At 34.3% G+C, this 21,738-nt stretch overlaps 1 protein-coding gene across 1 annotated transcript in view; it reads right to left on the bottom strand.

Moving 5' to 3' along the window:
- NKAIN2 (sodium/potassium transporting ATPase interacting 2) overlaps positions 1-21,738 on the bottom strand; it is a 542,543-nt gene extending 520,805 nt beyond the window's left edge. The window contains exon 1 of the mRNA XM_012805160.1: positions 21,605-21,738. The gene's annotated coding sequence lies outside the window, so the exon portion shown is untranslated. The remainder of the gene's footprint in view (positions 1-21,604) is intronic.

Here is a 21,738-nt window from a genome sequence, read left to right as displayed (position 1 = left end):
AAAAAAAAAAAAAAAAAAAAAAAAGAAAGAAAGAAAGAAAGAAAGAAAACTAGGCACTGTGGAGGCTTGGTGTAGTGACGGAACAGCAGGTGTTGGGGACACTAATCTCTGGCCCTTAGTAGCTAAAGCAGCAGCAAAGACAGACAAGGGCCAGCCACTGGACTATTTAGGGACAGTTATTATACTGTAGCAATGTGTCATTTGCTGCAGGGCCCAGCATTGTTGGTTGACATTGTATGGTCTTTCAGCCACGTGGAAACGTGTTGAGTCCTGACTTTATGATGAGATAAGAGGAACTGCTCAGATATGGATAAGCATCCCTGGGCACACTGGGACATAATATGCAAGAGGATGATGGAAGGGGAGCGCTGGTACTTTACAATAACCTGGATGAGTGTGAAAAATCTGTTTAATTTGAATAAAGGGTCTATAATTTTATTTTGTTTCAAGCTGGTAAGATCTAAGGATATCAAGATTCCAATTTAAAGGAGGTAAGTGTGAGGCCACGGCAATTCTGTTCATTGGCAGGCAACATGAGCATTCCACAGTAAGGATTTCAAGGATTATAATTTACCTCTATAAGCTTCATTCTTTTATCAAGTCTTGTTTCAGCATAATGCATTTTGGGTACAGAGACATAAGTAAAATAGTTTTTCTTTATTTAACCATGTTGATAATATATCAGGTGGTGTATTTCTAAAAAGATTCTTTGCCAACAATGTGAAAATGAAATCACTAGATAAAATCAGGTATTCACCTTCCTTTATTTATTTACAACCTCTACAACCTGGATAAAGCTGAGGGATATATCATTTTTACGATGCGTTAATGTATTAATAAATTGTTCATCTGCAATTTCATTTACAAATTACTCTCCCTGGGCCAAATATGTAGAGCAGAGTCACGGAGATATGCCTCTCAATGTGACAGTGACTTAGTAAACTATTTTTCAGAATATTCATTTTATCATTTAAATTACAAATCTCTGTAACAATAGAGTAAATCAAAATATCAAAAGGAGTCAACTTACATAATGAAATAAACATCAGTTTATTGCCATGAGAATATTAATAGTCACACTCAATTTTGCACATCCATTCTTTCTAAAACAAAAAGTAGATTGGCTGACTGTGGCGTCAAAGAGTATTTGCTGCAGATAATTGTGTGTTACTCTTGAGAGAAAAAGTCCAAAAGCAAAATAGCCAAGTCAATGTAACCATAGTCCACTGAAGTCTGCTAACCGGTCATTGAAACCTTAAATGCAGAAGTAAAAGCTTATCACCAGCCCCCCAATAGTCCACAGGACTTAAGTGGCTGAAAGGCAACCACAGGAAGACTTTAGCTGCCCTAATAGGCTGGGTAAATGGTAAGCCATTCAGACAACACTTCCAAATGCTTTTCTCTTTTCTTTGGTCCTTTGAAATTATCGAGATCTGTCTTAGGTTTTACATAATTTGTACATCTAAAATCAAACATATTTGTGATGAAACTGTATTTTTAAATAACAAAATTGAATAAAATCCAAGTTAGCTGTGTTTAGATATAAACTACTCCTAAGGCAATGATCATTAAGAGATTTTTCCACATATATATATATTCTGAGAAAACAACCTGCTCCTTTTTTCTCCTTAGGAAAGCAGAGATAATATTCACTAAATCATACAAAAGCAAACAAGAGCCTCACTTTTGACCAATACACCTAAAAGAGCATAATCAGCTGCCAAACAGCAATGATAACTGCAACAAAAAATAGCTGGGTGTTGTGGCAGGTGCCTGTAGTCCCAGTTACTTGGGTGCCTGAGGCAAGAGAATCGTTTAAACCCAAGTGTTTGAGGTTGCTGTGAGCTGTGACGTTAGGGCACTCTACTAAGGGCAACATAGTGAGACTCTGTCTCAAAATAAACATAAATAAATAAATAAATAAAGATAACCAAGTGATTGACCTATTTACAGACTTAAAAACCTGTTGCCCTAAATTACATTGCAAAATACATAAAGCAACCCAATAGAAAATAGACAAAAAACCTTTGTAAGTCATCTCCCCACACCCTAAAAATTTCATGTCCTTGCAGGGAGATAAGAACTCATTATGTGCTCCCAGAAATTTCCCTGTTATTAATGTAGGGATAAGGCGAAAAAGAGAGGTTGAGAGAGCCTAAGGACAGCCATTTTGAATGGTACCAGACCCTGTCCATCAATCCATCCTAAACAAGGAAGTTGCTAACAAGTCACCAGCCCACGATCCCCGGAACATGGATGAATTATTAAACTGGACACTTTCCAAACTCTTTGTGTTTACCTTTCCGTGACAGCAGTTTATGATTAACCTTTATGACCTGACCACAGGACAATGCATCATCTATGGTCATTTCCCAATGGAGTTTCTGAACATTTAAAAATATTATCACTGCCCCATAAAGGCTTCTGCTCAGAAGACAATCCCATTCTGTCTGTGGAGTAGGATCTATCTTCTGTCTCTGACTCAATAAACTTTCTGCCTCTAATAGGTTCTGACTTGAATTCTTTCCTGCTTGAAGCCCAGAACCCAAGTGACAGGCCAGGGAGCTTTCTTTCCTTCACTGAAACACCCTCTGCATCATTTTTGTGCTTTAATGCATCATATTCACTAGGTGAGCTTACTACAAAGCTGATTGATAGGCTTTGCCCTAGAGTTTCTAATTGAGTAGGGAGGGCCCACAGATAATTTGCACTTCTAACAGGTATCAGGGGATGCTTCCAGAATCACTGCTATATTAAAAAGTCTGGAAGCCTTTACTTGAAGGATGATAACCATGTCTGGCAACTTGAAAAGTTGAGAGAAATCTAAACTAGAACAACACTTACTGACCTCCATGTAGTTAGATGCCTGAGAGTCAGTTGCTTAACAAGCTCAATCTTTCAAGGTCCACACGTACTTCAAATCTTACAATAACTCAAGGAGGATAAGGTAATTGAAAAGACTGGTTTGGACTGTGAAAATCCCTTTAAGTTGCTTTTGGAACATAGTAAGTGTACAAATCATTAAATTTACACATGAATATCAAAAACAATGCTGGAACTGGAAAATCGTAAAAGTACTAAAAAGTCCCTGAAGAAAATGAAACTACGAAGACAAGAAAAAAAAAGTGAATTACCATTAAATCATCCTGCTCAGAAAAATACTTCCATTTTTCTTATATCAAAAATGTGTTATTTTTCAATATAATTTTTTATATGGAAATAAAGAAGAAATTTTTTTTCATTTGCATTTTTTAACAAACCATGGACTTGACATGGCTTACTCACAAAGAAATTTAGAAAGGTATAAACCTATGTTCTACAAGGCAAAAAAAAAAAAAAAATCAAAATGTCTTAACACAATAATTAAGAAAATGCCATGAAGGCTATGTTAACCAGTTTGGTGAAAATATTTCAAATTGTATATAAAACCAGCACACTGTACCCCATGACTGCATTAATGTACACAGCTATGATTTAATAAAGAAAAAATACATTGAGTATAAGAACCCTAAAAACAATAAGAATAAGATTAAGTGCTCTGAGCTTCCTGTGGCAATGTGGTTATGATATACCCTCTGGCTGGTAATGGTGATGCTGATAATAATTAGTGAATAACAGTTTCATTGTTATGATGACTGAGAAACTATCTGTTTCAGAAGATGTTTATTAACTATTTCTCGGAGTAGGAGATTGAATCAATATAAAAGTTAATATTCACTATATATATTTACCATATAGATGTGAAATAGAAGGTAAGTAGATAAAAAGGTAAGTTCAAGAACATAAAGGTCAAGGGGGGAGGCTGACTGTAGATTATTACCACAAAGTAATATGAATTAGAGGCATGAATGTTTTTATACTTTTAACAATAAGTTACTAATATCTCATCATTCAACTTTGCAACATGAAAAACAATCTAAATATTAAAAGTGGTTTTCATATAAAACTTTTTGAAAATTGAAACTTTATCATCTGAATTTAACATAAATAAAACCATTTGCAATTTTTTATGCTATAAAATAATTTAAATGTACAGCTGTATACTTCCAGCGATCTTAAGCCAATTTCACTCAATTTATGAAAAAATTGCTGTCCTGTATTTCTTCACTCGACACCTCCAGATCAAGACAAATTCCAGAAAACACATTCAATAAACGTTTTGAGAAAAGATGCATAGCCGTTGATGGAGGAAGAAAGTGTATTATATACACACGTACAAGACCTCACTCATCTACTTTCATTCCCTTAAGAAAATCTTCACTTCTTTCTTCTTCATTTTTTCTGGTTTGTTTTGTGCAGATATTGGAGCTTTAAACATGATAATATGTGAATTTGTAATTAATTTAGTATCATTATGATTATTTCTCAAATTTTCTAATATATTTGATGAATACCATTTTTGAGGTCCTATTTATCTCTACAGACAGATTCAAAGATGTGCTTTTCAAGTCATTCCTTTCTAGGCAAGGACATGATTGTCAAAACCTTATCACTGTCCAGTTGCTAATAATATGCTAAAGGAATACCCAAAGTAAATTGTGAAATCAAACATTTTAATGAAATATAAATGAAGATCACCATTAGAAGAGAAACTAGTTCTTTTCTATATTTTTCAGGAAAGAAGTATAAGGGATAAGTGGTACATGAGGTTTAGCATATTCTCTACACTTAAGTCTTTTGTGTTTTGTATAGAACATATAGCCCTTCAACTTTAATGTGACTGAAGAAGTGGAAAAACGTTCAGATACCACACTGAAATGGCTCATGGGAAACAATCCTGTGAGCAAAATAAGAAAGAAATTACTTGCTACGTGAAAGTACACTGTAGAAAATAATGTCTTAAGTAGTCTTTAAATTGCATTTTGAGTATCAAATCAGAACAGTACATGGAACATAAAATAGTTATTTGCCTAGTCATTCAGCAGTATTTTTAAATTCTCACCCCAGGAAATTGTTTGCTGATTCACCTGGAATTTGATTGTGCAGAAAAACATAATTTTCTTAATAGGCATGCCATTTATAAATCATACTAACATAAGCTTCCTGATTGTATTACCCATACATTTTTTTCCTGCCTACTTCTTGGTAGATAAAGTAAACATCAGTATGCCCATCTTTTAGATCAGAGACCTCAAAAAAATGAAAGAAATGGCCCCTGTGAAACCTACACATAAATATATAAGAGCCAATAAGATTCCAGAAGGGAGAAGTCAAAGGATTTTTAGCACAGTTAGGGACGTTGAGAGGCATTTTAGCCATGGGACACACACAATGTCCAGAAAGTAAAGCGAGATTTCTAGTAATATGGAATTCCTCAGCACATTGTTCAGCTAAGGAGACTTTTCAAATCTCTTATCATCTACCTGAATTTGTCTGTACTGGATGAGGGTAACACAGAATTATCACAGAACTATAAAAATGTGTTCAGGAGAAAATATGAGCAATACCAGAGTAGTACACATAGGGTTAATGACCCTATTTCTTAATGATTTTTTGCTAATCTTTAAAGAACTGAAAGTATAAAAATAATTTTTTTAAAAAAGAATTGAAAATGTAAATGCCAGAAATTCTTTCCTATTGCCCTTGCAGCTCTAGAATCAGAAGTAGCCTGATGTCCAACAGCATGTGACCAGGACCATGGAATACAGAAACGGGGCAACAGCGAAAGACAGAAGATGGAATTTCATCAGATTTCAGGGTCAGGAACATGTTAGGTGGTAGGAATTGGTGGTTAACAAGGGAACAACATAAGTGACTTGGAAATGTCGTTTACAGCTTTTCTGTGTGTATTTCCTGCACTGTAAACTGGGTACAATTCATTGCCATGTGCTCTTTCATTCATTGGAGCAGCCATGTAATTAATAAGAAAAGCCAAGAACTCTGAAACCAGACAGACCTATCCCCCATCCACAGCTTCTTCATCTTTATAATAGCAACTGGAGAATGGTGCTTAATTTCACTACTCATCAGTTATCTTCTGTAAAATTTAAAAATCCACCTTGCGCGACCATATTACAAAAGCAGCTGAAGATGAAACGAAGATGAGTAAGATATGGTTGATGCCTGAACAACGTGGGTTCACTTATAAACAGATTTTTTCTATAAAAGTTACATCTCCTGTGCCTGCCTCTTCTGCCTCCGCTTCCTCCTCCTTCTCAGACCATTCAGCATGAAGAGGATAAGGATGAAGACCCCTATGATGATCTATTTTCTCTTAATAGTAAACACATATCTTGTCCCTGTGATTTTTCAAATAATGTTTTTCCTTTATCTCACTTTAAGGACATACTATGTAATACAGATACAAAATATTTGTTAATCAACTGTTTATGTTATCGGTAAGGCTTCTGCTCAGCATTAGGCTATTAGTAGTTAAGATCTGGGAGAGTCTAAAGTTATATGCACATTTTGACTGTGTTCTGGATCAGTGCCCTGACTTCTGCATTGTTCAAGGGGCCACTGTATGTACAAAAGTTTCCATAATATTGAACATTGTAATGGAATAGGTATCATGATAACTTTTATCATCATTATTTTATGGTTTTTCTCACTGTCTGGCAAAACTTTTGTAGCATTTGTAAGCGAAAGGGAGAGACAGAAGTTGTCTTGTGTTGATCTAATACAAAGCAAATGGTGAGGGACATCGTGCCTACAGACAAATACAGACAACTCTTTTTCCTGTCTTTGTGTGTGAAGGCTAATTCTAAATCAAGTGGTACAACTAGAAGCCCAACAAGGATCCTAGGTTGTAATTCAATGTTTTTCTTCAAAATAATTTTTATTTTCCTGATTTTAATTGCTCCTAATTAATATCTGTGTGAAAAGTCCAAATCAATTTGTAAGTACTTCATTGCCCTAATTTTTTTTCATAGGTGTTATTTAATGCCATGGAGAAAACAAGTCTTTCGGTATGGTCCTTTAGATGTAGACTCATTATTTTTTTCTATATAAGGAGATAATTGCCATTATTTTGTATGCCTTTCTCCAACTCCCACACCACTTGATCTTCAAATCAATTTTAATTATTTAATATTGTGTTACTAATTTTATGAAATGATTGCATGTTTCAAGAAAACATCAGAACCATTAAACATTCTTGTAAACCAATTTATACCATAAATACTTTCTACTGGGGTCCCTATTTGCATACACCTAGCTACATAAAGTGGTCTAGTGACAAAAATGTTACAATCAGCTGTGTAAAATGATTTCCGTCAAAATCAAACAAAAGATGATCCTCAAAGAGGTTTTAAAAGAAAAGATAACTGAAGGCTTCTTGCTCCAGCAACTCCATTTATGTTACCATCTCTTGCTTTTGCTTTATAAACCTGAAAATTATACCTTTATTCTGTACATACCTTATTATGACTCAAACCAAACTATCTCCAAAAATTGCCTTCATTATGTTCTGCAGTACAAGAAAGAAGTGAAAACTGAGTGGAGGACTAACCACAAATACGTCTGTATCCAAGGTGATCAATGTGAAAGAGAATGCAATTTAGGGGGCAATGACACTCTGTCTAAATAAAATAGAAAAGCCAATATCTCTTAAGTTTATGTATTTTTAAATTTTTGCTATTCTTTGCATCTGAACAGTCATATCCTATATTGAAAATGAGATGTGTTCAATAGCTGACAGTGAAGGTGGAGGAAGGGTTACAGGGAAGGAGTCGTCACCAGATGGACAAATTGACCCATGTTCCCTGAGGTCTCATTTATTTTTAGGATTTTAGGAGGCCCAGTGAAGGTGAGTTCAAAGTAGGACATCACCTTTGGAAGGAAAGGAATAAAATTATAGAGAACCATCCCCAATTTCTTATATGGATTTTAGTTCAGAAAGTATTTACTTATATCATGCCCGGGGAATAGGGCTTAGTGTCAGATATGTAAAAGTAGGTTGGCTATTTTGTCTACTGAAATTCACTCACTTTCAGCCCTAGTGCACTAACAGTCCTGGGGCATAAAAGAGAACACAAATAATGCTAATTTCTCCTTGACTAAAGCTAGCCTTGTTAAAATTGGCCAGTACATTTGTTTGATCTCTTTCCTTAACGGCGAATCTCCCTCTCCCAGTGGCCTGTGTTAGCACTTACTCTTCATTGCTGCCAGTGAGAACTTCTCAAAAGCAGATCCAAGTCATTGTGATGCACCTGTAACTTTGGGGTGAAGTTTGTCTTAGGTTTACCAAACTGTCAGCTGGACAGCACCATACTACAGACCACCCCCCAAGTGTCCACATGCTATCCGTGCCTTTCATTTTATTTCCTGAATTAAAAGAAAAAGAATACAATAAGAACAGTATTAATGAGAAAAAGAAGAAGAGAATAAGCAGAAAGAAGAGATAAAAGTGGGAGAAGATGAAATCACAACTCTGTCAAGTGATAATTTTACTCTATTATCAATCTTTAGACACAAACTCCCCTGGAAGTGTAACTTTAAATGCAAATGTTAAACGCTGAAACCCTTTGTTAAACGCCAACATTACATAACAATGGTGAGAGAATTAGATATCTCATAATTGCAATTTTACTATACTAACAAAAGAAGTTATTTAGAAAGTTGGAGCTTCATTTCCAAGAGACATCTCCATGCACACCCATACCAAATTTTCATTGCATGACACCCCTATGAAAATAAATTCTGCAAGTTTAATACTTGCAGTACATTTTTTTCTTTTACAAAATTCCTTAAACATCAGTGGTCCCTTTAAAAGATAAAAAATAGAAAGGGAATATTGATCCCATTGTGGTCCAGAAAATGACAGGTCTAGGCAAACAGAGGTTTGACTGTGCAGCGTAGATAACATGTTCTTGGGCTCTGAGCTCCCAGATGAGTCCATGTTTCCAAACACCACTGACAAGACATCTACAAATACAACACAGGGATGACCAGCAAAATGACAACTATTTTATTAAGGAGAAGCTGGGCAATCAAATAGCATCCTGCAAGTAAACATTTTTATAAACTTTTGAAGGGTCAGCTTCAGAGTATTTTGTGATATCATTGCAGAGAAATATTTCTTTTGAAATAAGAGTATAGAAAATATTACTCCATAGGGGTTTTGTAGGGATCACTCTTCACAGAGACGTTCCTCATTTACTGTCCATGCGAGTGGCATAGTAGAACGAAAATCTTTAGTGATTTTCAAACTTAACTATCACCAAGCTGAAATCCATAAGGCAGTCATTGTTCAAAAATAATTGTTTATGATTTTTATTAGACACATAGACTTTGTTCTATAGATTGGAAATTTGGTCCCCAGTGTGGTGGTGCAGGAAGGTGGGACCTTTACGATGTGATTAGGTTGTTTAGAGGGATCGATTCTACCTGTCAGATTGGGGTTCATTCTCACAGTAGTGAGTGAGTTCTTGCTCTCAGTTACTGCTAGGACAGATTGTGACAAAGTGAGACAGCCTGCCCCTTGTACTTTGTCCCTTTTACACTTGCTCTACTCTGCTTCTGCTTCTTTACCATGTTATGCCACAGCACCAGGCCCTTACCAGAAGCTGGCCAGCTTCAGTTGTCCAGTCTTGGACTTCCCAGCCTTCAGTACTATGAGCCAAATTAAACCTCACTTTTTAAAAAATGAATTGCCCCATATCAGATATGCTGCTATTATAGCAGAAAATAGACACTCTGCCAAGAAAATCCAAACAAAAAAAGTCACTAATTCACATTGTCAATTTACCACATCCATTGCCATAAAAATGAGCAAATATCTTGGAAGTGGGACCCACCTGCCTTTTCCTATTACCTTGAGTGAGAGAAAAGAGAAAAAGCAAGAATGAGATTTCTTTGATTTTGCCTGCTGCTGCTTTTCTATTAATTCATAAATAATATGTGGAATGAATTTAAACAAAGGCACGTAAAAAGAGATTAACTCAGTGATATTGAAGAGATTCTAAAAAGAGAGAAATAGAATATGGTGTGCAACTCTATATAAAACAGAAGCTGCACAAGAATGTGTTCTGTAAAAAATTTTATAACCAAATCATACAAGGAGAAATTGAAAACTTAAAAAGAACAATTACTTTAAAAATCTTGGAAAGACAGACCATGAAGTAGTTACCCTTTGTGAAAGCAAACTATGAGTAGATGGTTTTGCAGAAAAGTTCTAGGAAACATTTACCGCTTCAATTCTATTTGAGCTGTTCTAGACCGCAGAAGAAAATTTCCTGAATTTGTTTTCTGAAAACTACATAAGTTGCAAAATATCAAGCAAAAAAATCTATGAATCCATTTCAGTTTTGAATAAACCAAAAGTAGAAATGAAAATAGTAAAAGTGGAATAGAACAATAGAAGAAAAGAATAACATTACAAACAAATAAGGTGAAGTCCAGTGAGGGAAGGTTGGATTAATATCAGAGCATTTGTTGACCTAACTTAATACTGCCAATTTTTTTTTAATGTCTTATTATACTAACATATGTTCAAAGCCATGTAATAAAATACATTAGGCATTCTTAGTTAACTAAAGAAACTACTGAAATGTGTTAAGGATCATTTGCTAAGTACCAATAGCAATAATACAGTAAATGTCAAAGTATTAATATTAAAGTCTTTTCATTTAATTTCAGAAACTTTACTGAGATTATTGCTATTGCAATTTATACTTAACATTTTCTTGGAAAGTTTTAGGAATGCAATAGGAATATAAAATTGGTATTATTGCCATTAGACATAAAGACAAAAGTTTATTTTTAAAGATACAACCTATAAGAATAATACATGTGATAAACATTACTATGTTAATTAGAAAATTTGGACATGATAAATAAATTAAATCAGCATATTTTCTCCATTTTAATAATAAGCAATTAGTAAGGGAAATATTTCCTTCACAATTGTTATAAATCCAATAAATTATGTAAAATTAAAAGGAAAAGCACATCGATGTGACAAAGTCTGAAAGTTTTACTGAAGATCAAAATTATATGAATGAATAGAATATAATGGCCTAGCATAGTCTTAACTGAAGAGCCTCTACCTCAAAAAGTATTCCTTTCCTAAAATTATTTTATTTCTTTAAAAAAAAAGTAGTATCAAATGTAATCTCAATACATTTTTAGTCTTAAATTGTATGCAATGATTTTAAAATTAACACTAAAGAATAAATGCTGATGAATAGCAAAAGGGTTTATAAATAAATAAAATAGCAGACTTACTTTACTTTCTATCAGAACAGAACATAAAACCTTCGTAATCACTAATTAGGTAGTGAAAAATGGATATCAATAAATCAATGTAACAAAAATAAAGATCTTAAATGTAGAAAACCCTAAAGACTTTGCCAAAAGAGTCCTGACATTGATAAACAAATTCAGCAAAGCCTCAAGTTATCAAATCAATGTTCACAAATCAGTAGCATTTCCGTATACTAATAACAGTCAAGCTGAGAATCAAATAATAAGCACACTACCATTTACAATAGCCACAAAGAAAATAAAATACCTAGGAATATACTTAATAAAGGATGTTAATGACTTCTAAGAGAACTGCAAAATTATATGTAAAAACTATGTTAAATGATATTGTCAGCAAACAGAGAAAGTGTAAACTCCTCTTTCCCAATTTAGATTCCCCTTATTCCATTCTTTGCCTGGTGGTTCTGGCTAGGGCATCCAGTACTATGTTGACAGAAGTGGTGACAGTGGTCACCCTTGTCTTGTCCAGTTCTTAGTGGGAATGCTTTCAATTTTTCCCTCATTTAGTATGATGGTGGCTGTACGTTTGTCACATATAGCCTTTATAATTTTGAAGTGCATTTCCTCTATGCTTAGTCTAGTCTGTTGATTGTTTTTATTATGATGAAATAAATTGCAGATGACACATAAATGGAAAAACATCCCCTGCTCATGGATTGGTAGCACCAACATTGTTAAAATGTCCATGCTGCCCAAAGACAATTACAGATTCAACATAATCTCCATTAAAATACCAGAATCATATTTTACAGATCTAGAAAAAAACTGATCCTAAGCTTCACTTTGAACCAAAAAAGGAGACCAAATAGCCATAGCAACCTTAAGTAAAAGGAACAAATATGGAGGCACTGCGTTACCTGACCTTCCATTATATTACAAGGCTGTAGTAACCAAAACAACATGGTATAAAAGCAGAGACACAGATCAACGGAACAGAATAGAGAACTCAGAAATAAAACCATCTACCTATAACCAACTGATCTTTGAGAAAGCCCACAATATACACAGGGGAAAGGAAATCTTATTCAGTAGATGGTGCTGGGAAAATTAGATAGCCACATGCAGAATGAAACAATATCCCCATTTCTTGCCTTATAAAATATTGATTCAAAAATGGATTAATGACCTAAATATTAAGTCATGAAACCATAAAAATTCTAGGAGAAAATGTAGGAAAAGCTCTTCTAGACACCGGGCTAAGCAAGGAATTTATGATTAAGACCCCAAAGACAAAACAGCAGCAACAAAAGTAAATAAATGAGACGTGATTAAATTAAGCTTCTGCAGAGCAATGAAAATAATCAACAGAGTGAATAGACAACTCACAGAATAGGAGAACCTATTTGCAAACTAGATATGCAAAAAAGTTCTAATATCCAGAATCTGCAAAGAACTCAAGCAAATCTGCTTGAGAACAGAACAAAACAAGCAACCCCATCAGACAGTGGGCAAAAGACATGAAGAAAAGTGTTTTGAAAGAAGATAGATAAATGGCCAGGAAACATGAAAAAATGCTCAACATCACTAATCATCAGGGGCATGCAAATTAAATAAACTAAAATGTGATAGCACCTTACTCATATGATAATGGCCATTGTCAAAAAAAATCAAAAGACAACAGATGCTGAAAGGGTTGCAGACAGAAAGGAATGCTTATAAAACCGCAACCTCTCTGGAAAAAAGTATGAAGATTCCTCAAAGAATTAAATGTAGCCCTACCATTCAATCCAGGAATCCCACTGCTGTGTGTCTACGCAAGGAAACAAAGTTATTTTATCAAAACAACACCTGCACTCAAATGTTTATCATAGCATGATTTACAACTATAAGGATTTGGACTCAAAACCTAAGCGTCCTTCAATTCATGAGTGGATAAAGAAAACATAGTATATATCCACTATGGAATACTTCTCGGTCTTAAAATGAAATAACATTATTTATAGCAAAGTGGAGAGAACTAGAATCCATTATCCTAAGTGAAGTATCTCAAGAATGGAAAACCAAACATCATATGTTCTCATTAATAAGTAGGAACTGATAGGTGGGTACATATGGGAACAAAGTTAGATAAAGGACGTGAGAAACCAAGAAGGTGGGAGGTCAGGAGGGTGAGTGGGAAATCAAAACTTCCTTATTTAGTACAATGAACGCTATTCTGGTAAACCAAAACCCCGGAATTAAGCATTATACAAGATAAAAACTTGCCTATTGGGTATAACAAACACTATTCTGACACACCAAAATCCCTGACTTAAGCATTATACAAGATATCTATGTAAGAAAAACACTTGTACCCCCTTAATTGATATTCTGAAATAAAAAAAGGAAAACATAACTTGGGGCAGGTATGTATTAGATACTGCTTGAAATTGAAAAATGAAGAATTACAACTACACACAAACACTTTTAAGTGAACCCAGAACACCTATAAAGATATTAGAAAGAGCTAGGGAAGTGTTTGGGAAGGGGCTTTATTTATTATCAGCCCAATTTTACTTTTGATTTAAAAAATATACACGTAAATTATTTTAATTTTTATTTTAGAAAAGAATCTAATACACACATCTCACAACATATCTTGTCTTTCAAATTCATTTTCAGAAATTATTAGATGACTTAAAAAGTGAATTTAGACTGTCCGAATGTAATTACTTATATGTATCACATTCCATAAATCTTGAGTCACAGTCTAACACCAGAATGAGATCACAAACTATTTTCTTGTAGAATAAATAGCCCACATTTCCCCAAGGGTACACATTCTTTTGAGAATAAATTGCATTCACAATGTTGCATTATTGCATTTATTTTAGGACTACAGGCTAAATCCATTAAACTTGTAATGATGTTTTTTTCCCCCTTCCAGGCTTATGGGAAAAAGACTTATTTTCACGACTACTCTAAGTCATTAGAAGTATTGTTAATTTACTACTATCTCAAGTCTCCTCATCTCTAATCTACATTGATTTTCTGTCTTGAACACAGAAAGCTTGCATTTGTAATGCTTTAGCTGCAATAAGTTTTCTTTTGGATATTTTTTCTCCCAGAGAAATTGAATAAACTTGGCCAAACAACTGCTTGAACACAGATTAATAATTTTCTAGCAATGACTTGTAGAAGTGCAAAAATTTGTAGGGAGGTGGCGTAATTAGATCTAAAGGAGTACATGACCAGGAAAACAAACACAAGACATGCTCCCTTATTCTTGCACTTGGTGATATTCTCCACAGAGACCTGAGCACTATAAACAAGTAAAAATGAAATCATGGCTGGCCATCAGCAAACAGCAAACTCCAGAAATCTGGCAAAGAGTTTTCCACGTCCACACACAAATCAACTTCATGCTTTTGCAGCCCTGCTAAGATGTCTATATACACATATTTCCGAAATTGCCCTATCAGAATATTTGTACACAGCAACTCTTGGCTTTGTCTTTTGGTTGTCTTGTTTCCACGTGGCTCCCATGCCTTGCCCAGGATGGCATGGGGCTTCTTTTCTTTACAAAATACTATTTCTAAAAAGAGCAAAGTTAAGGAAGTCAACGCAGGTGACGCTTTGTCAGAGACTGACTTTGGTTCACTAGGGAGAAGGTGTTTGTTGATTTACAAATCAACACTGACTCTTTTCATTAAAAAAAAAAAAAAAAAAAAAGGAGTAAAAAAGAAATGGCCAAAATTGGTGAAAAGAAGTTCAGTGCTGAGCAGTAACCAGAAATTAATACTTTAGAACATGGACTAAAAGGAGTATTTAATTCTTTTTCTCATTATTTTGTAAGAATGAATAGAGATTATGATGACAGTTGGATAGTTTAATATTCTAAGAACGTTAAGGAAGAAGAGTCATAGTGACTGCGGCCTCTTTCTACCCATCATAGCCTGCTTCATCAAACAGGCTTTACCACATCATTTTAATTTCTTGTTTTTTCAGTTAAAAAAAAACAGGAAATCAATAACATTTTTCCTATTTATTTGATTTTAGGATTATCTTAGTCTAAAATGATGTCATGAAAAAAATTCTTCATTAGACACAATAATATATATGTGTGTGTGCATATTTTGGTGTTTCTGAGGTTATTATATTCACTGTATGTTTGGAATATTTTTTAAATTCTTCTATCAATTATTTGAAACTCTTTCAAATGAAAAATGGAGAAGAAGATAATTTGTACTTAACTAATATAAAAATACATGTTAAATATAAATTATGTTTAATGCATGTGTGCATATACATTATATGAATTATCATCATCAATATGGCTGAATGATGTAGGAATAGGAAAAAATACCATTCTAATTTACTCTTACTAGAGATTAAAGAAACCTTGTGATATTGGTCTCTTACAAGAAAAAAATATCTATCACTAAAGATTTTCGGTTCGTAATTCTTGAGACATGAAGTCATTTTTCCATTCACTATGGAGCTAGAAACGTAATCCATGATGTAAAATGGCAGCCTCAGCTTGAAATCTAAACCCTTGAAATTGGAAATGCCATGATGAATTTTAAATTTGTCCACAACTTAACAAAATCTTTTCCCCATGTATCAGATCACTGCAGCTCTCAAAACTGTGCCCCTACCAGATGGTTCAGTTTGGTGGTGATGAGCATGGTTTGGTAGTCAGGAGCACATGGGACAACGTCCTAACTCTTACCATTTCTCACTATTTCAGATGAGTTTGGACAAAAGTTTTGTCCAATTGATGTGAGGTTTATAGGGTTTGTCAAGAAATATATCTAGGAGTAATAGCCATGGAATTAGTAAACAAGGATAAATATGATTCTTTTAAATATTACTATGATTTTAGTATACTATATTCTCCATTTTTATGAATTTTGAGTAATATCATTTTAGTTCTTTTGGATTTATTTCTAGTTTATGGACTGAGTTTGTAAGGAAAGAGAAAAAGAGGAGAAAAAAGAAGGGAGGGAGGAAAGGGAAGAAGATAGATATTTTTAAGTTTTGTGCAGCAATATCATCAAGAAAGGCACTGGCCTGGCACTGTGGCTCACACCTGTAATCCTAGGATGCTGGGAGGCCTGGATGGGTGGATTATTTGAGTTTATAGGTTTGAGATCACCTGGAGCAAGAGCAAGACCCCTCCCTTCCATTTCTACTAAAAATAGAAAAAGTGAAGCAAGACGATCATTTGAGCCCAAGGGTTGGATACTGCTATGAGCTATGACACCAGGGCACTCTACCCAGGGTGACAGCTTGAAACTCTGTCTCAAAAAAAAAAAAAAAGGAAAGAAAGGCACCTTTAGTAGATAGAAACCTTCATCTTCCTCTAATTGTTTTAGACAATCTAAAGCAGTGCAAACCATTAATTTCTTCATCATTACATCATAAAAATTGGATATCCTAAATCACATTTTGCTTGTCAGCATCGTTAGCCCAATACATTACAGAAGTCCATTTATGACTTAATGTTTTCATAAAAGCCATGGTTTATATTTATAAGTTATTCCACCAGACTTGATCTAGCCTTTTCTTTGGGACTTGATGTTCTCAAGAATTATACAATAGCCTCAGCTCCTGTAGCTCAGTGGCTAGGGTGCTGGCCACATACACTGGGCTGGCAGGTTCAATCCCAGCCTCGGCCTGTCAAACAACAATAACAACTACAACAATAAAATAGCCAGGCATTCTGGTGGACGTGTGTAGTACCAGTTACTTGGGTGTCTGATGCAAGACAATCACTTAATCCCCAGAGTTTGAGGTTGCTGTGAGCTGTGACATCACAGCACTCTACTGAGGGTGACATAATGAGACTCTGTCTCAAATAAAAGAATTATACACTATAAAATCTTTCCATGGATTCTTCCTTTAGATTTCCTCTGCTTGGAATTAAAATCATTTATTTCATTTTCCTTCAATGTATTATATTCCATAAAGTGCCAGAGGCCCTCAAAAGGTAGTAATGAGTTCTTGTGCCAATTAACTTTTCTAAATTTTTTAATTTTTCTTGTTTGCTACTATAAAAAAAGGACTAGTGAAGGAAACAAAAATCATTTTCCAATATTCTCTTTTGTTTGTTTCTACTGTACAGCGTTTGAAAGAATGTCCGCATGACTTTTTTTGGGGGGGTGGATGGTATGGATTAAATAGAATAAAATGTCCCATAAACAAATTGAAACTCTTCAAAATCAGAAAACATTCTTAGATTAAATTTTAGGGAATATGTCTTCTGTTTTAGTAAAATTAGACCTATGGATGATGAAGTCTCATCTTTTCCAAAGTGGTATTTAAATTTTATAATATTCAGAGCAATTAAAATTATTACAAAGTGAAAGGAAATTAACTTTAATAAGAGATAGCTAATAAATATCAAATTGAAAGTTTATGATATTTAAAGAGTACATGTCTTTATTCAATGATCCATAAGTATAAATTGTTCAAATAAACACTAAGACTCTAGTGAAAAAAATAAGCAAAGAACATCTAAAGGCAATCCCCACAAATGCAAATAAAAATGAGAAGTGAATATATAAGAAGTGCAACTCACTAAGAAATATAATTCAAAATAAAAATGACATTTTTCTCCTATCAAATTAATAAGTATGAGAACAGATCATACACAGGTTTAGCAAGAGTTCAGTAAAATAGATTTGCTATACGCTGGCAGGAGCATAGTTTAGTAAAATACTTTTGAATAGGCAATTGTCAATTATATACTGAGTCTTAAAAGTATTTGATTATATCTAGATGTTTCTCCCAAGGAATGACTTCCAAATGAAGATGAGGATAATTTTTATGGAGATGATTATAAGAAGTTATTTATGATAGAAAAACAGGGAAATAACATGACGTCCAATATTCAGGTAAAGTGTTAAATGATAGAAGTTATATTCATATTAAAACTGATATAACATTAAATAAAAATGAAGACATATTTGAATACATAGTGTAATCAGATGTTTCATTTGCATATACATAAAATATGCACAAATGTTAAAAATTTTTCAGTCTTGAAATTATAAAAAGTGCTTAATTTTATATTGAATTGTTTTATAATATAAAAGTATAAATGGAAATATCACAATCACAAAGGCCTACATTTGGGAAGAAAAGAAAAATGAATTTCTTTGTTAACAATTAAGTTTCCAGGCCATAGGCAACCTGTGGAAATTTCTTGACTACAGTAATATATTAATGTCAGTTTCAGCTTGCTCCGGATCAGTCATTTTTCTTAGAAACCCAAATTCTTCATTGACCAGAATCTGTCATCTATGATTCCATTTAAGTTTTAATTATAAATCCTATTGTCATTTTTAGGCAAACAGAACTCTTAATTCCATTTTTTTTTTTTTTTTTTGGCAAGCTCTCTATTTTCCTGACTCTATATTTGGCCATTAACGATCATGACACCATGACCCTTAGATTCCATAGTATAATTAATTAATCAGAAATACAGTTGAATCTTGAAGAAAATAGGTTTGAACTGCATTAATCCATTAATATCTGAATATTTTCTGCTTCTGCTACTCCTGAGACAGCAAGACTAACTCCTCCATTCCCCTCCCCCTCAGCCTGCTGACCTTGAATACAAGGGTGACGACCTTCACTGCAATCCACTTCCACTTAATCAATAGTAAGTATCTTTTCCTTTCCTTGGGATTTTCTGAACTTTTTCTTCTCCCTAGCTGACTATATTCTAGTAATGCGTTATATGATATTTATCGCATATAAAATATCTGTTAATCAACTATGTATGTTATTGATAAGGCTTCTGTTCGACAGGAGGCTCTTAGTGGTTATATTTGGGGGAAGTCAAAAGTAATGTGTGGATTTTCCACTGCACCCGAGTTGGCACCCTAATCTTTGCATTGTTCCAAGGTCAACTGTAGTCCGTTGCACAGGAATTATACAGAAATAGATCTCTAGAACACAAAGTGGTGCCAGAGCTGAGTGATACTATAACCCAAACCCAAAACACACAGCATAGGTTTTGAAATAAAGTGGCAAGTCAGGCCAGGAGGACAACAAGGAGGCTGAGTGGAGAGAGGAATTGCTGCAAGGAAATTGTTTTTGAGGCCTGGAGAAAAGAAGGCCACGGTAATTACTGCCAGAACAATTAGATTGGCCATTGTCTGCAGTAACTGGGACAGCAGCAAATACAACTGTGAACTTGTGAGTCTGGCCAAAGGGATTTCCAAGCAAGCATTTGACACGCTATTTGTCATCTTTTGGTCACAGACAGCATGATATCTTAAGAGAGAGATGCACTAAAGGAAGATTTTTCAAGTGGAATTTAGAGAATACATTTACAACCAAGGACTTGCTGAGCTAGAGAACACGTTTTTCATTTAGCTCATTTCCAGCTGGTGAACGATTCTCAAAGATCATGTCTCAAGGAATTAAACCAAACTCCGAGTGCTGCCTACAGGTCAAGTTTAATCAAAAGTGTAGCTCTATGATACATTATTAAGACCTCAGAACGATTTCAAAGTCTGTCTAACAGTCTCAGCTAGGTAAACATTTTAAGAATCTCCCAAGTATTGTTCCCCTACCAACCTAACTTTTATCCCATGCCCCCAAAATGCCTTGTATCAAAAGGATTTGCAGGAGTATCTTTTTTTCAAAGGGTTGAGATTATAGTTTGACACATAGAAATCCCACAAAATATTCTTAAGCACTGTAGCATCTTGGAATAAAAGGAACAGCAATAGTTCCACCAATGTCTGGAACACTTTGCTGTGTTTTAAATTTCTTTTCTACCTATTGCTATACTATACAGTTTAGTATTATATGCAAATATAATAGGAAAAAATATTATAGCTAATTTGTATTGAGTGCTTTCTACACACCAAACATTGTGCTAAAGGGTATGTTATGAAATACCCCATTTACTTTTCAAAACTAACTTCTGTGTTTTTACATGGCTAAAACACTTGGATTCACATCTAGATTTTTATTCCAAGAACTTCATCAGAAATGGAGATAAGGTATGTCTGTGATGAGACTCCATGCGCATTATTTATAAGAGGAAAATCATGAAGGGAGCTCAGTGTCTAATGGAAGAGTGAAGGGAAATTAAAAATTTTTCATATAATGGCAATGCATCAATTAACTTCAGCATTATGACTTAGTGGAATTATTACTTTCATTTTAAAGTAAGAAAACTAAAGGTCAGTGAGGCGAAGATGGGCAAAGTCACACAGAATTTGGTACATCCAAGATTCCAATCCTGGTATCTATCGTGACTTCAGAGGACCCACTCCCAACTCTGTATGGTCCTTCTGATACTCAATCAAATTACATTTCATAGGAGGAAAGTGACAACACTATCATACCTTGTTTTCTGAAAAACATCCTGCAGCATAACCCAAGACATTCCACTTTGTACAAGATCTGGATGGCTACCTAGCCTCAGGGTGACTGGCACAGGGTCTGGCCTCACTCCTCCTTAGCCCCCAGCGGAATCTTTGGTTCCACCTGCCACCACACTGCCTGTCATGGTACCAGTGAGCTTTATCTGGGTTCCAAATGACAGGGAGAACAGGTCACACAAGGGCACTTTTTATGAGAAGGAAGCTTTCATAAAACCTAAGAAGGCCTGCTGGTTTGTGCTGAACAAGGCAAAGCTTTTGCTGTGCTATTTTATAGATGAGCTTTTACCACAAATTTGCTTTATAATTTTAAATAAATGCCCATAGAGTTTTCCTTTGTCAAAAAAATAGAAGGAATAGAAAAAATGATAAAACTAAAAAAAAAGTCTACATTAATGAAGAGCGATAGCTGAGATCTGAGGCATGTAGAAAAGTAAAAAAATAAAATGAAATTAAAAAACCCTAAGTTATGGTTCCCATAGCAACTGCCACACAGTTGGGTTTCACTTTTATGTTAAGTTGAACTTGAGTGGGAATGCAAAATGCTTCCTCCGAGCCAAAAAGAGAATTGTGGGGAACACGGAGACCAGGGTCCAGAATATTCAAGCTTTCAAGTATATGAAGTATTAGTCCTAATGTGTATCAATATTTTCACATCAATAGTATATGTTTATTTGTATTGACTTGAAATTATTGGTATTCAGTTTATAAAATATAATTACTTGAAATGAGAAAAATATTGCCATTAAAATAATATTAAGTCAGAGGCCATGACTTTCTCATTTAGAAAGTATAGGAGTACAGTTCTGCTTAAGATGATAAGAGAATATTTGCTGAAAGTATAATTTGTGAAAAAACAATCTGATTACATTCATTATCAAGTGCTTTGAACTTGACATTTTCAATTCCTGTTGATGTAATCTGAAACTGTGAAAATAAACAAATAGTACTTGAGAGAGGGTGTACATTATCTTTAAGATCGGGCATACATACAATCTTTCAAGACATTTGTACTTTACACATCTTTCTCTGTTTCAATAAGATTTTTTCAAAAACGCAGGAAGGGTACTTACTCCTGTTATGTAACGAGGTCTATATTGAATAGTTCCAAATAAACCAAGAATGACGATAATAATATGGACAAAATTGGCCAGGATAGGTGCCCACTGATATCCAAGGAAATCAAATATTTGTCTCTCCAGCACAC

This window comes from Otolemur garnettii, unplaced genomic scaffold (genome assembly GCF_000181295.1).
Source record: "Otolemur garnettii isolate 467f Iridium unplaced genomic scaffold, OtoGar3 scaffold00002, whole genome shotgun sequence".
Lineage (NCBI taxonomy): Eukaryota > Metazoa > Chordata > Mammalia > Primates > Galagidae > Otolemur > Otolemur garnettii.
This window is presented reverse-complemented; position numbering and strand designations above follow the sequence as displayed.